This window comes from Corvus moneduloides, chromosome Z, assembly GCF_009650955.1.
Source record: "Corvus moneduloides isolate bCorMon1 chromosome Z, bCorMon1.pri, whole genome shotgun sequence".
In the NCBI taxonomy this organism is placed as follows: Eukaryota; Metazoa; Chordata; class Aves; order Passeriformes; family Corvidae; genus Corvus; species Corvus moneduloides.
Genome location: NC_045511.1, coordinates 1,282,264 through 1,297,484, shown reverse-complemented (window position 1 = coordinate 1,297,484; position 15,221 = coordinate 1,282,264). Strand labels below are relative to the sequence as shown.

The 15,221-nt window shown below is 57.6% G+C and overlaps 1 protein-coding gene across 4 annotated transcripts in view; it reads left to right on the top strand.

Moving 5' to 3' along the window:
- Nucleotides 1–285: 285 nt before the first annotated feature.
- Nucleotides 286–15,221, top strand: part of MAPK4 (mitogen-activated protein kinase 4) — a 47,885-nt gene continuing 32,949 nt past the window's right edge. For 3 of the 4 annotated variants that reach the window (XM_032096241.1, XM_032096240.1, XM_032096242.1), the window contains exon 1: nt 438–626. The gene's annotated coding sequence lies outside the window, so the exon portion shown is untranslated. Of the gene's footprint in view, nt 342–437; nt 627–15,221 lie in introns of those variants that run through there. The other variant, XM_032096237.1, reaches the window with a different exon arrangement.

The following is a 15,221-nucleotide window of genomic DNA, read 5'->3' as shown; positions in this document are numbered from 1 at the left end:
TGGCGAGGGATGCCCGGACCCCCGGGCGGTTCCTCTCCGGAATGGGTGGGGGGGACCCGATGCCTGGGGCGCCTTTTCCCAGGGATGGCGAGGGAGGAAGGGACCCCCGGGCGGCTCCTCCCGCGGATGGCGAGGGGGGAGTCGAGCGCTCCGGCGGCTTTTCCCGGGGATGGCGAGGGATGCCCGGGCCCCAGCGGTCCCTCCGGGGATGGGGGGGTTCGCGGCCGCCGGCCCCGCCCCCCGCAGGTGCCGGCGCGGCGGGGGCCGGGGGTGACGTCAGGCGGGGCGGGCGCGGTGCCGGTGCCGGCCGGGCCATGGCGGAGCCGAGCGCGGCGGCCCCGGTGAGTGCGGCGGCCCCGGCGCTGCCCCCGAGCCCCGCCGGGCGCTGCCGCTGAGCGGGGGCGGGCGGGGGGAGCCGGGCGGGGGCGGGGGGCGGGTCCGTGCCCCGTGCGGGACCGCCCGCGGGAGCGTCCCCGGGAGCGGTGCCGGTGTCGCCTCGTCCTTCCCGTGCCCCGGACCCCCTTCCCCGGAACGGAGCGATCCAAACCCGTGCGAGCGCCGGCTCGCTGACTGCGAGGGCGAGCGGAGACACCGGCATTGCTTCTCCGCGGTTTCACACGGGCTCGGTGGGTCTTTGTGTGCCCTGTGGGTTTGTTCGGGCGCCGTGCGCCCGTGTGTGCCCTGCCTGTCTGTCCGTGCCCCGTGGCTCTGTACGTGCTCTGTGTGCCCGTGTGTGCCCTGTCTGTCTGTCCGTGCCCGCGGGTCTGTACGGGCAGTGTGTGTCTGTATGTGCCCTGTCTGTCTGTCCGTGCCCGCGGGTCTGTACGGGCAGTGTGTGTCTGTATGTGCCCTGTCTGTCTGTCCGTGCCCCGCCGGTCTGTACGGGCAGTGTGTGTCTGTATGTGCCCTGTCTGTCTGTCCGTGCCCCGCCGGTCTGTACGGGCAGTGTGTGTCTGTATGTGCCCTGTCTGTCTGTCCGTGCCCGCGGGTCTGTACGGGCAGTGTGTGTCTGTATGTGCCCTGTCTGTCTGTCCGTGCCCCGTGGCTCTGTACGTGCTCTGTGTGCCCGTGTGTGCCCTGTCTGTCTGTCCGTGCCCGCGGGTCTGTACGGGCAGTGTGTGTCTGTATGTGCCCTGTCTGTCTGTCCGTGCCCCGCCGGTCTGTACGGGCAGTGTGTGTCTGTATGTGCCCTGTCTGTCTGTCCGTGCCCCGCCGGTCTGTACGGGCAGTGTGTGTCTGTATGTGCCCTGTCTGTCTGTCCGTGCCCGCGGGTCTGTACGGGCAGTGTGTGTCTGTATGTGCCCTGTCTGTCTGTCCGTGCCCCGCCGGTCTGTACGGGCAGTGTGTGTCTGTATGTGCCCTGTCTGTCTGTCCGTGCCCGCGGGTCTGTACGGGCAGTGTGTGTCTGTATGTGCCCTGTCTGTCTGTCCGTGCCCCGCCGGTCTGTACGGGCAGTGTGTGTCTGTATGTGCCCTGTCTGTCTGTCCGTGCCCCGCCGGTCTGTACGGGCAGTGTGTGTCTGTATGTGCCCTGTCTGTCTGTCCGTGCCCCGCCGGTCTGTACGAGCTGTAATGTGCCCTGTCTGTCTGTCCGTGCCCCGCCGGTCTGTACGAGCTGTAATGTGCCCTGTCTGTCTGTCCGTGCCCCGCCGGTCTGTACGAGCTGTAATGTGCCCTGTCTGTCTGTCCGTGCCCCGCCGGTCTGTACGGGCTGTATGTGCCCTGTCCGTCTGTCCGTGCCCTCTGTGTCCATGCGTGCCTTGCGAGTCCGTACGTGCTGTATGAGCCTGTGGTCCCTATGGGTCTGTACCTGCCCCGTGAGTCCGTACGTGCCCCTGAGAGTCTCGGTGAGCTCTGTCTATCCATAGGCGCCGTGAGCTGTATCTATCCATAGGTGCCGTGTTGGGCTGTACCTGCCCCGTGTGTCTGCCCATCCCCTGTGCCTCTGTACGGGCTCTGTGGGTCAGTACGTGCCCGGTGTGTCCATACGTGCCCCATGGCTGTGCAGGTATGTGTGTGCCCACACAAACCCGTGGGTTCCCACAGGCAAACCTGGAGTCAGCGTGCCTGGCGGGTCCCCAGACCCCTGCCCTGAGTCCAGAGAGAGAAAATTGCTTCTCTCCCTGTCACCTGCTCCAAGGCAAGCTGTGTTTGCTCTCAGTCGGGTCTATTTCCTCCCACCTGAGCCAGACCCTCGGGTGGAGGTGGCCGGTGGTGACAGTCCAGGCTGCAGTGGCATCGGACGTGCCTGGCGCGTGGGGAAGGCGCGTTTGGCTGGGAATCATCCAGGGCTGCTGTGCTGCGAGTACCAGAAAGGGGCAGGAAAACCCAGCCCTGGTGTGGCAGTGGCTCCGATGGGCTGTCCCCACACAACCACCCATGGCTGGTTGGGGAAGAGGGTGCCCAGGCTCCAGTGTGCATCCCAAACTCAGCCTTTCCAGGGTGTCGGAGATGTTGGGGGACCTGCCTGTCTGGGCTGTGTGCTTGGGGGATGTCGTGGCCAGAGGAGGGGATGTGCAGTGTCCAGGGTTTCTCTTGTCCAGGCAGCTGGCTGGTAGTGGACGCACAGAGCCTGGCTGCTGCCGAGGGGGTCTTGGTCGGTCTCTGCATTCAGCTCTGTGTTGCTTGCCCCTCACAGTTAATTAGAGAGGACTAATCCTATCTGGCGCTGGGAACTTCCCAGAAACCGGAGTGCTTTTCCCTCTCCTGGTCTGCGGCAGGATCGCAGCCTCCTGCAGAAGGAGGCCTGGGCACAGTGACATCTTTGTCACCCCCTTGGACACGATGGGGGGTTGCAGCTCAGGCTCGCAGTGCCCTGTCCTCGTTGTGGCTGGACAGGTGTCCATCGGGTGGAAGGTGACGAGCCCCGTGGAGGTGTGTGGGCGAAGGATTGCAGGGAAAGGGAGGTCAGGACTGTAATGAGGATATTGCAGGAATAAAGGCTAGAGTTGAACTCAATATTTTGAGCATAAATCTCACACCCAGCAGTTGAGCATCAGCATTCCCCATCGCTACGGAAGACAAGAAGGCAAAAGGACATGATAATCCATGTTCCACTGATTCGCTTGTGCTTGGGAGAGCCATCTGTGTGAGCCCTGCCCTGGCCTGGGAGCCAAAGCAGAGAGGAGTCAGGCTCACTTCGGCGTATGCGTTAGAGGTGGGTTTGTCAGTGCAGGGTTAATGGCTGGTGATCTTGGAGGGCTTTTCCAGTCTGGAATTTATCTAAACGGGTTATCTAAAAGCTACCTAAATGGCTGTGGTTCATTGCAGTCCTTTCCCTCCTGCAGCTGAGCCCAGTCTGTTAGTAAGGACTGGTAAACCCTGAAATCCCAATCAAATAACCCGGGTTTGGAAGGAATTACATTGACCTGGGAGCATCTCGACCAAGCTCACGTTCTCCAGGCTGAGTCCTCCATGCAGAGGGGCCGTGTTTTTCTCGTCATGACGACCTGCCTTCATGAGCTGGATTAGCTCCTCACCCTGCTCCTGCCCCCTGGTGCTGGGCTGCAAGGCAAAATCTCCAGAACTGGAATTCCGGGCTGAAATTACCCCTCAGCTTTGCAGTTGGACCTGCTTCGGTGGGTGCTGTTTGTCTGCCCTGGCTTTGGAGTCTAAAAGCGCCTGTTCTGAGCTGCCCCCCACCAAACGGGGGCCACGGGCACCTCCCCATGGGTGGGGTTCGTTTCCCTCTCTGCAAAGCCTCGTAGGCAGCCCAAGCAAATGCCTTTCAGGGTGCTGGTTCGGATTTGGATATCTGAGCTGGAGAGGTCTAAATTTAAGGGAGATGAATCTCACCCGGCGCTTGCAAACCTTGGTTTTTAGACTTTTCGCTTTGATCTTTCCTTTTTTTAGCATGACCCTGCTGTTCTCCTACCACTCAGGACTCTTCCCGAAGCACAAAATACGCTTCTGAAACTTTCCACCCCCCCAGGTGGGAGGTGTTGCAGAAATGCAACTGCAGGGAAGCAGTTTGCAGCTCATCCCCCTTGCAGACACAGAAGCCCGGGTTAAAAAAACAGCCTGTTAATTTTGTGTTAATGGCTCTGAGCAATGGCGAGTCCCCCCGCCCCCTTCCTCCCTACCTTGTGCCAACATTTAATTGCTCTCACTCTGGAGAGATGCTATCGCATTTCAAGGTTGAATTTACCTCGTTTTGACTTGCGGGGGGGGGGGGGGGATGTTGTTGTGTCCTTGTCACAGAGGTGACTCGTCACTCGCTGCTCCTTGCCCGCAGTGGCCGGGTCACCTCTACAGCTGCTCCTCGGGAGCCTGCGGGTGCTGTCCCCTCACACCGAGGGGTTTTTGTGGCCCCCTCGGCATGTCGCTGGTGTGGCCTTGTCGCCCGGGTGCCCATCTGGGCGCAGCCATTGGTGTGAGCTCGCTTTTTGTGTTTCCCACTTTGCCTTTGCGCTGGTGTCTTACGCAAGAGATGCTCCGTGCTCACCCCAAACCCTCCTCTGGCTCTGGGCAGAGATCTCAGTCCTGGCCTCATGTGTCACCGCGCAACACCAAAACGTGGTCTCTTGCACTGTGGCCTCACTGAGGTGATTTGGGGTCATCGACCAACCATCCGTGAGTCACTGCGGTTTCTCGTGTTACCGATTTACATTTGACACGGTCCCGCGGGAGGAGTCACGGATGGAACTGGGCAGTGACAAAAATCCGCGAGGGAGGCGCCTGGGTGGTTTCCCCCGCTGGCCTCGCTCGGCAGCAGCCACGCCGGGGACTGGCTCAGCACACACCGAATGTGTGCGGAGTCGGTCGCACCTGCTGCGAGATTCATCCTCAGAATATTACGTGCTCCGGAGAAATGTGGGCAAACACTGTGTCGAGGCAACAATAATGTCTTTAGATAGATAATAAGTCTCCTAAATAGGTCTAATTCCAGGAAACTCAGCTGGCTGATCGGAATTGTATTTTTAGTCTCCGGTTCGTGTATTTACCTGAAATTTCTGTCCTGCTGTTCTAGCTGGAGCTGACCCCAGGCTGCCTGCTGCTCCTGCCTTTTAGCTCAATACTGTGACTGCACAAAGTTCCCGAGTTCTACCAGTTGGTCTGGAAATGCTCTGTTTTGGCAGATGTCTGGCAACGCTGAAGTTTCTGTCATTAAGGGGCTTTAAGGGGTTCATTAAGGGGTTTTGAGGCAGGTTGCACAGGGGGCTGGTGGGAAAATCGCTGCTTTGGCACAGTGGGGTGCACATGGTTGATCTGTGGGTTTCTCTCATCCCCTTTGGCGACCGTCTCATCCCACCTCAGCACAGCACTTGCTTCCAGTGTTACTGATGGTACCTAATAGTCAGTCTGGCAGCTAATTCTCTATTCCTAGCATGCTTAAAAAGTGCCTTATTTTTCAATTAGTTCTGTTGGCTGTACAGATTTAATGGATTCCTTCAGAGGTCCCCATCAGTCACCGACTGTGGACATTTCTTTTTCAGTGCCATTTCTCTCTCCTTTCCTGTGCTCAGAAAGATCACGTTTCCATGCTTTTTCCACGTCTCATTTTTGCCGGAATGGCTTTTTCATGATTTAAATCCTGCTGCTTTTCTGGGTTTGTGACTTTTGGGGTCTTTGGCAGAAGCTTTAAGCGGGTTCCTTGCTTTCACTGATGCCAGCGACTGCTCTGGGCTTTTTAAAATTTGCCCTTTTAAAGTCATACGCTGCTGCCGTTATTTTGGGCTCGCCGTTCCTGTGAGTAGCAGAGACACAGAAAGAAACTGTAATAGAAGAAGACTTGCGTTAGACACGGCAGTTCATTCTGGCCTCATCCTTGTCACGAAGACCTGTCCCCACTCCATGGACAATTAACGCTGCCACGTGGCCTGCTCCTTGTGCCAGCAGCAGCTTCTCATCCCAAGGATTTGTGTGCTCTCTGGGTCTGGTATCGGTTATCTGTGAGTTGTTTGCATTGTGGCATTTTTGTCTGCCCCCCTGGGTGTGTGGATGTGATGGGTGGTGGCAAGATGTGCTTGTGCGCGCAGAAGAGTAGAACTCGGTGTTCATGGTGTTCGAGTGTCTCTCACACCGCTGCTGAAGGAAATCACATACTCCACGTGGCTGCGTTATTTTGGCACTCAGAACTCGTGTGCCTCGATGTCCTCCTGCTGCTCTCCCAAGTGACCCCAGCACCCCTCGGACCTCCCCAGGTGCTTCCCAGGCAAGCGTGGTGCCAGCTGGCGCAGCCCAGGCTTGGCTCCCCCTGCCCAGCGCCAGGCTGAGATTAAACAGTGATCTGCTTCCAGGGCTTTGTAGGCAGGATTGCATGTGAGGATTTACAGGAGCCGATTTCAGCCCAGCGGAAAGGTGCCAGGGTGACCTTGCCATCGCTCCCTGTCCCTGGGGCTGGATCAGGAGCGGGACGAGCTCCCAAATCTCCCTGCTGAAAGCTTTCCCTGGCTTGGGGGCGGTGGGGGAATTAACGCTGCTTGTTCCCGCAGCGCTTTCCACCCGAGCTGAGCCTGTCTTTAAAAAGCAGCCGGCGTGGTTGTGCTTGGAACAGGCAGCTCGGTTTCTATATTATACACAACATTCATCTCCGTAGGAAGCCGGCCAGCCCACGCCGCTGCCGCAGCCCGGAGCCGCCGGCTCTTCCCTGCTCCTCAGGGCGTTCCTGGCAGGCACGGCAGGAGCCGGGAGCTGGGCAGGGAGCTCTCGGAGCGCTGGGTGTGTGCCCACCGCGGCTCCCTGCGCTCCTTGGGGCAGAGCGGTGCCCTCCCGGGACCTGCACCCTGCCCCTGTGTCCTGAGCCCTGCACCCACAGTGGCCGCGCCTCACCTGCCGTGAGCTGCCGCCGATAATCATTCACCTTCTGCTGCCCTGAGCCCTGGCCCTGTGGTCTCCCAGGAAAGTGGCTTGGCCGTGTCTCAGCGTCGCGTTACGGCCCCACCGAATTCGGGGAACAGCAAACAATCCCCTGGGCTGAGTCCTGTCGGAGTCCATCTGTCCCAGCTGCTCGGATTATTTACGCAATTTAATTCTTGGCTGCGCCTGATTTTACAACAGGATGAATTTCACGGTAACTGATACACCTGCAACAATTAGCTATGTAAACTAAGATAAAAGGTCAATCAAATTTCATCGTCTGAAGTGCAGGCTGATTCCAGCTGGAGGCTTCCTAAGCCCTTCTCCTGAAGTCCTTCCCCGAAGGAAGCTCTGGGGGTCATCTCCAGCCCCTGAGCGAGGCTGGTTCCTGTGTGTGAGTGAGATGGGGCTCGGGGAATGCAGCAGTGAGCTGCGGGGCCGTGAGCCTTCGGGAAGCTGTTCCCCCTTGCCCACCTCTCACTCCGGTGTCTGTGATCCCTCTGAAGGAGCTGGGGGTGTTCCCAGCCCCGAGCTGTGCGCTCCAGCAGCTCTGGGGGCGTGAGGAGGAGAGAGGCAGGGCCAGGTTCGCAGCCAGGCTGGAAATTCCCCCGTGCTCCACCACTGCGCCGCCGGTGCCCAGCCCCTCGCCGGGGCTCTGTGCTCCAGTAACTCCCCCTGCCCCGTCCTGTGGCACACGGAGAGTTCTGAGCCATCACGGAGCGCCTTTGGGTGAAGGTAAATTAAACCCTCTGCCGGCTGCGAGGGGGCAGGGCTGGAAATGCGAATGTGGAAATAGGTCCCAGCTTAGAATGACTTCAAGGACAGAGGGTAGGTGCTGGGCTGCTCGGGATCTGATCCAGCTGGGACCGGCTCCAATTAAAATGAGATCAAGGAAAAATGGGACAAGGGGAAGAAAGGAGTTACCTTTGCGTTTCTGTCAGTACTAAAGCGCGAAGTGTTGGGGCCGGGCTCAGAGCTGGGCTCCTCTCCCCGCACCCCACGGGTGTCCAGGAGGGTTGGTGTGGCCGTGGGTCCCACCCTGCATCCAAGGAGTGGTGCTGGGATGGGCAGTGAGGAAGGGGCTGCACCCACGGGGAGGGGGGTGAGTCAGAGCTGTGCTTGTGGACCTGAGCTGGGCCCCAGGCGGCACAGAGCTGCGTCAGAGCACGGGTGTGCTGGAGCTCCCTCACTGAACAGGAGAGAGTCCTCTGTCAGAGGACAGCCACAGAAATGATCAAAGCCAGCCTGGGACAGCTGGGGGTGTTCAGCTGCACAAGAGAAGGCTCCAGGGAGAGCTCAGAGCCCCTGGCAGAGCCTAAAGGGGCTCCAGGAGAGCTGCAGAGGGACTGGGGACAAGGCATGGAGGGACAGGACACAGGGAATGGCTTCCCAGTGCCAGAGGGCAGGGCTGGATGGGATCTTGGGAAGGAATTGCTGTCTGGGAGGGTGGGCAGGCCCTGGCACAGGGTGCCCAGAGCAGCTGTGGCTGCCCCTGGATCCCTGGCAGTGTCCAAGGCCAGGGTGGACAGGGCTTGGAGCAGCCTGGGACAGTGGAAGGTGTCCCTGCCCCTGGCAGGAGGTGGCACCGGATGGGCTCTGAGGTCCCTTCCAACTCAAATAATTCTGGGATTCTGTCGCTGGTTTGCATCTCTCTTACAGGAGATCTGACCTGTACTTGGGCACCTGGACTCAGGAGAGTATTTCAGATTATTTATTTTAAGAACTGCAGTTCTTCTGCTCTCTGGGAATTCTGCTTCCTCCTTAGCTTTTTGTTTGGTTTTTTTTTTTTAATGTGAGGTTGTATTGACTTGAGAAAGGCTTTATGCAGAGCTTGAAACAAGCAGGCCAGGCTTAGTTCCCTTCCACATAATCTCCCAGGCTGAGCGTGGCCACAGGTGCAGAAATGCCATAAATGAGAAATAATGATGTGCTTTCAGTAAGGCAGTGAGCAGGCAAGGCCCGTCCTCTTGCTCGGGAAGGCTGGGAGCAGGGAGTGGTGGCCAGGGAGCTGTTTCTGGGGAGCCAGAAAAGGAAGTCTTGTGAGGCAGAAATGCCGGTGGGATGGAGAGGGACCTTGTAGCTCCCGGAGTTCCTGCTGGGTGGAAAGGGATGCTGCAGCGCTGGGGCCAGATGTGCGTCCAGCTGTGCTAGCACAGAAGCTGGGATGGGTTCCTCTCTCCCTCACGCCTGCGCCACCGTTTTCTAAACTTCAGGGGCTACATCTTAGTGCAAAATCGAAGTTTCTCTTTTTTCCCCCCTGTGCGTGCTCTACACCTGACGTCAGTTTTGGGGCTCTGTGGTAGAAGAGTCAAAGAAATGTGAAATTTGATGAGACTCCTTCAGGAAGACGAAGTTGGAGCCCGAAGTGGTGGATGTGAAGGGATCAAGATGTGCATGGTGCCACCTCTGAGTCCTCTCCTTTCTGCTTGGATGAGGGGGAGGGCAGTGGCAAAGCGCATCTCGGTGGGCTCTGTATTTGCCAGAAAATGTCACTGTTCGATGTGACTGACTTGCCTTGTCTCTCATTCCAATCCTCACCTGCCCTTGTCGTTAGGCAGGGGCTTGTCCTGCTTTTTTGAAAGGACAGAAAACTGCTGAGGGTGACGAGGTGGCCACACCTGCTCCCAAAATCCTCTCTGGATGTGGGGCGGGATGGGTGCCCACGCCATCCGTGTGTCCCTGCGGCTCCACAGGCACCGCTGCACCCCTGCCCTGCCTGTCCGGGGGACACAGCATGGTTTGGTAAATACCGAGCGATCAGCAGAGTGAGAGTGCTGCAGGGAGCTCCCTGAGCGCGGTGAGGGCTGCAGGCACAGGCAGGGCTGGAGTTTGGTCGCAGCACTCGAAGAAGAGCCTCCTTATCTCGTGTGTTTGGAGAGCACGGAGCCAAATCTGCTTTCGGGAAAGGCTTTTAGAGCCTTCGTCTCTTTGAGTCATTAGGAGTGCCCCAGTCTCCTCTGTTAAAGATGGGTCTGAGGTTAAAAGAAAATCACGTATCTCTGAGCTGGGACGCTAAGTGCTGTCTGCTTCAAACGTGGGGCGTAGTGTGGAAAAGGAGAAGTAGCTGGGACGAAATCCCGGTTCTAATACTCACAAGATCTTTTCAGGACGTGAAAATTCTGTGTGTTCCAGCCGACCCCAGGAGCAGTCACAGGATTAATGCCGTGGCTGAACAGCATTAGCAGACAGGGAGAAGAATGCCATGGCAAGGTTTGGAAAGCTCTTTGCCCCCTGTGGAGGGGCCTGGGTCGGTGCCTGTGCTTGTCTCGCCCATCTCCCTTCACCGTGGGGCTGAGGAGGGCAGGCAGCCCTGCAGACCCAGGGAGGGCGTGGGGTGATGCTGACACAGGACACTCCCTGCTGGGGTGCAGAGTGCCTGTCCCCCCGTGGAGACACCAAATCTCCCGGTGATTTGGACTCACAGCCTGGAATCTAAGCTCATTTCCGACTCTGACCTCCTTTATCTGGATAAATCTCACGTGCCTGCTACTACTCAGACAGCAGAAATAATCTTTGCTGCTGTAATATGTGTGTCAGCTTTTCTTTATCCCAGCAAAGTACTCTAAGAGCTGCAAAATGCTTTGGAAACATGAGAATTTTGTGAGCAACAGCGATTGAAAGGGGAGGGGAAGAAAACGAGTCTCTGGGACTTAAAAACCAAACCCCTCAGCCAGGTTTACTTGGCGTGATTCCTTCTGCAAAATGGTCATCCTGCTGCCCACTGGAGCCAAAAGTGAAGGAAGGGATTAAGGCTGTGAAACTGCTCCATCCTGATGGCCCTTTCACAGTCGTGGGCAGAGCAGAAGGGATGTTTCAGAGCAACATTTAGCTAAATAAATGCTGGTCACGGCGGGTCTCGAGCCCGAGCTGGTGCAGAGGACCCTGACTGCATTGCTCTCCTCAGCGAGGCTGTGCTCTAACCCTGCATGTACCCATCAGGTTTGGAAACAGAGCAGACCAGCCCAAACCACCAGCAAGCTCCCAGTTGTGCTCTGGAGCTGCTGCCCCGTTCCCTCCTCCCTTCTGGGCCCCCAGCTCTGGATGGGGACCGGGGTCATGCTGGGTTCAGGTGGTCCTTGTGCATCGGGCAGTGCTGGGCTGTGATCCTGTGAGGTGCCCTTTGGGCTCTGAGACCTCTGCTCACCTCCTGCTCGTGTCTTTTTCTTCACCAAAAGTGTGGTGGTGGAACGTTTCTCCTCCTGAGCCGTGATCGGCTCGGACGCGGCGTGCTGGGTGTGCTGTCCCACCCCTGGGGAGGAGGGAGCACCCAGGATTCATGGGTTGGAAGGAACAACAAAAGCTCACAAGGTTTTTTAGTAGATTACACACTTGGCACGGAAATTGGTCTGTCAGTCCTTGATCTTGCAGCATAAGCACACGGCAGCGGAGTTTGGATAAAGGGGTAAGATGAAAAGGAAAAGAGAAAGAAAGAGATGAATTGAAAAGAGAGAGAGAAGAAGAAAAAGAGATCACCAGCCCTGGCTCCAGTGTTGATCCAGCTGATGGGTCCTGGGGCCTTGGGCTTTTTGGGGCACCTTTGAGGCTTCCCCTCCCTGGAGAGACATTTCTCACTTTTTGTGCAAATCAGTTCTCATTCACAGTCAGTTCTTTCAGACCTTTCTGGAAATGGGTTGAAGGCTCTGAGGTCTTGGATGGTCTTGTTTGCCCCTACGGTCCCTGGCCCTTCTCAGCCTCACCCCGGCGCCTGCGCTGAGCCGGGCTGTGCTTTTCTGCAGGAGCCACAACCAGGGGGTTTATCCCAGAAAAGCTGCCCTTCCTCCATAAGGCCCCTTCTCCAGCCACATCGTGGTCTTTCTCATGTGTGTTTTTGCCAACAATCCTTGGCTGTTATTCCCAAAAATCCTTGGTTGGCTCCACACCATCCAGCTATCGGTGTTTGGGACATGCACATTAGCCCCTTACCTTCTGGGATTCTGCTCTGGGCAGCAACTGAGGAGCACAACCACACGTGGGACACAGCAGAACTTCCCGAGGCTCTGCGGGGCTCTGGTGCAGGGTTCACCCTGTAAATTCTGTTGTCCTGGTTAAGGCTCTCTTGGCATGAGGAATGCGAACTCTGGGGCTCCCTGAGCTGTGCCTGGCAGCAGCCTGGTGCTGTGTCCCAGGGCAGCCTGCACAGGGGCCCGTGGTGGAGCAAACCCAGCAGAACCGAGCCTGGTCCATGCTGCAGAGGAGCTGGAGGCCTGGCTGGGTGTGCTTCCTCCCTCACCGCAACCCCATTAAAATTTAAGGGTAGAAGTGGGAGTAATGAAAGAGAATTTTCTATTTAAGGCTTTTAACTCATTTTTACCTCCAGCGTTAGCTGGAGTTTGTGCAAACCACTGGCAAGGCAATTAAAGTGGCTTTTTAATGGGTTATTTTTGTCGCTTCACCATGGTGGGAGCTAAAGATCCCAGGCTGTGAGCTGCCTGGGGTAGGGGCCATCCTTTTGCTGAGCTGCTCTGATGTTTAATCCCTAATTGGGTTTTACTCACAGGCCCTGGCTGAGTCACGACAAGAGGGAGAAGGTGCAAGGTTATGCTGGGTGGAGCGTGGGGAGCAGAGTATCCAGGCTGCAGTTCCCCAAGGCTTCCAGGTTGGATCCATGCTGGAAAGGAAGAGTGAAGGACTTTGGAAAATGAAATGCACAGTTTGTTTCGCATGGCTGATGGGTGTTTTGTAGGAGTAAGCTCCAAGGACAAAAAGCAACAAAAAAACAGATTGCCTGAGAGTTCCTCCTAAATCCTGAGGACTGCTGGGAGAAGATGAGGGTGGGTAGGTGAGTGTGGGATTTCCTGGGTGAGAATGTGATGCCTGCTGAGCAGACCTGTTCCTCCAGGTGCTGGGCAGGCTGCATGGGACAGCGCTGAGGTCCCACGTGGTGATGGATACTGTGGTGGCCGGGAAGTCTTAATCCCTGATTCATTTTTGGGGAATTTTCCTGGGAGCTGCCCTGTGTACAGCCTGAGAGGGCTTGGGGCTTGTCAGCTCCGTGGGAGTGCAGGTGCCCCGAGGGCACCAGGCAGCAATCCCAGCGCATTCATCCTGGGTCAGGCTGGCCTCGGTGTTCCTCGCTCAGCACAGTGTGTCCTGTGTTCCTGCTCCCCTCCAACCCCTGAATCCATTTCTCAGCACGGCATGGCAGGAATGCAGGCTTGGGTCCGGCTCAGTTAATTTCTTGTGCAGCTCAGCCAAGGGAAGGCAGGGATGGGTCTGTCTCCCTCTCAGAGAGCAGCGTTCATTCATTCAGCTGCTGCCCACATCAGCACACCTCTGCTGCCCTGTGATTTCCCTCCACCCGGGTTATTTGGAGAAAAGCTTTCTAAAAATAGCCTCCTGGTTCTTGCAGTATTGCTCTGTGCAGCTCTGAAAACCTGCCTGGAAAGGCTGTCCAGCTCATTGATGTTTCCTTAAAATACAGCTAATCCATGTAATCTCATTATAGTGGTAGGTGATTATACTGACAGCAAGCTTTAGCAGTGGTCCAGCAAAGCCTTTTATTCCCTGTCTGTTATGTGGGTGGCTGAGAGTCACTGGGACTGCATTTTGGGTTTGGCCTGTCTATTTTAGGAGCAGGACTTACAATATTTTTGTTTTAATTCCCTGGAAAATGTCCTGCATTGTTTGTGACGATGTCAGCGCGTTTTTGCCACTGCCTCTCAGCTTTGCTGGCTGCTGGCATCCCGTGGCTGTGCAACAGGATCTCCCAAAATTACTGGGAAGCACTAAAGCAGCAGAGATTTGGGTCTTTTTCCCAGAGTAGATGAGGGGGAGCTTTGCCGTGTGTGGTGTGGGATTCCTGTGTCGCTGTTTGCAGGCGTGGGATGGCCCCGCTCTCCAGGGAGTCAGCCCAAGGAAAAGGCGGGTTTTGGGATGCTGAGTGATCCCTCCCAACGATGGGAGGACCTGCCTTGCTTCCCCAGGCAGATTGGATGTGTGGGTCAGGCACCACGGAAGGCTGGCTGTGAGCGAGGAGCAGCAGAGCAGTGTGGGCCGAAGGCAGCTCCAGCCCACCCAGAGAGTGGGGAATTGCCCAGGAGAGGTTTCCTCCTGAGCTGCCATGTGCTTGGATCATGGACTGGCTGGACAGGGGCCAAATACCGCAGTGGTCACTGTGCCCCGCTGCATCTGGGCAGGCTGCTGGAGGTCCTGCTGATTCCTGCCAGGGCCTGGGCAGCCTTGGCTGGGTAGGGTGGGTTACGGGGCTCTGTGTGCTCGGTTCTGGCTATGCTCAGTTCTGGCTCTGCTCGGTCCTGGCTCTGCTCGGTGGCCTTGCCCCATCATCATCAAATCACAGAATCTCCTGAGCTGGAAGGGACCCACCAGGATCATCCATTCCAGCCCCTGGCCCTGCACGCACACCCCAAAATCCCACCCTGGGCATCCCTGGCAGCGCTGTCCGAACGCTCCTGGAGCTCTGGCAGCCTCGGGGCCGTGCCCATTCCCTGGGGAGCCTGGGCAGTGCCCAGCACCCTCTGCGGGAAGAGCCTTTCCCTGATCTCCAACCTAAACCTCCCTGGCACCGCTCCAGCCGTTGCCTGAGTCCTGTCCCTGTCACAGGGAGCAGAGATCAGAGCTGCCTCTGCTGCTGCCCTCACAAGGAAGCTGTAAGTGCAGCGAGGACTCCCCTCAGTCTCCTCGACCTGAATGGACCAAGTGCCCTCAGCTGCTCCTCATGTGGCCCCTCCAGACCCTTCCCCATCCCCATGTCCCTCCTCTGGACTCTCTGAGCTTTACATCTTTCTTGCATTGTGGCAGCCCCGGTGCGGGACAGTCCCTTCCCTCGCTGGTGACCCTGGTGCCCCCAGGACAGGGATGTCCCTCCTGGCTCCGGGGCACTGCTCACTCAGGTCCAGCTGGCCATCACAGGATGCCCAGGTCCCTTTCCATGGCCGGGCTGTCCAGCACTGGCCTAGCAGCCCTGTGGCCCCAGTGGAGTATCCCTTTGGCCACAGCTGACCAGAGGGCTGTCTGCAGATGGGTGTCTCATCCGGCCACTCTCCAGGCGGCAGAGGCATGAACACGGGGCTGGAGCTGCAACTCCCCAAGCCCCGGGGCTGCTGCCTGGGAGAGCAGAGGGGCACCGGGAGTGTTTCTGATGGGGGCACAGTCCAGGTCTCCTCCCCCCATGGCTTTGCCCCTTTCCATCGCATTGGGAGGGTCTCTCCTGCCGTGCCAGCCTGGGGCCATTGCTGTGGCGCTGCAGCATGAGGAGTGAGGGTGGAAACCTTTTGCCAAATGGTTTGTGCAGACAAGTGCAGGTTTTTTCCCTCTCCACAAAGCCTGTCCTCGTTGTTTGCCCAAGCTGAGCACGCAGATCTGCGAGTGGTCCAGCCCTGGCCCCAGAATAAACGGGATGAGATTTGTCAGTGAGCAGGAGGATTAAAGGGGAGGCCATGGCCCGGCTCTGTGCAAGCACTTTGT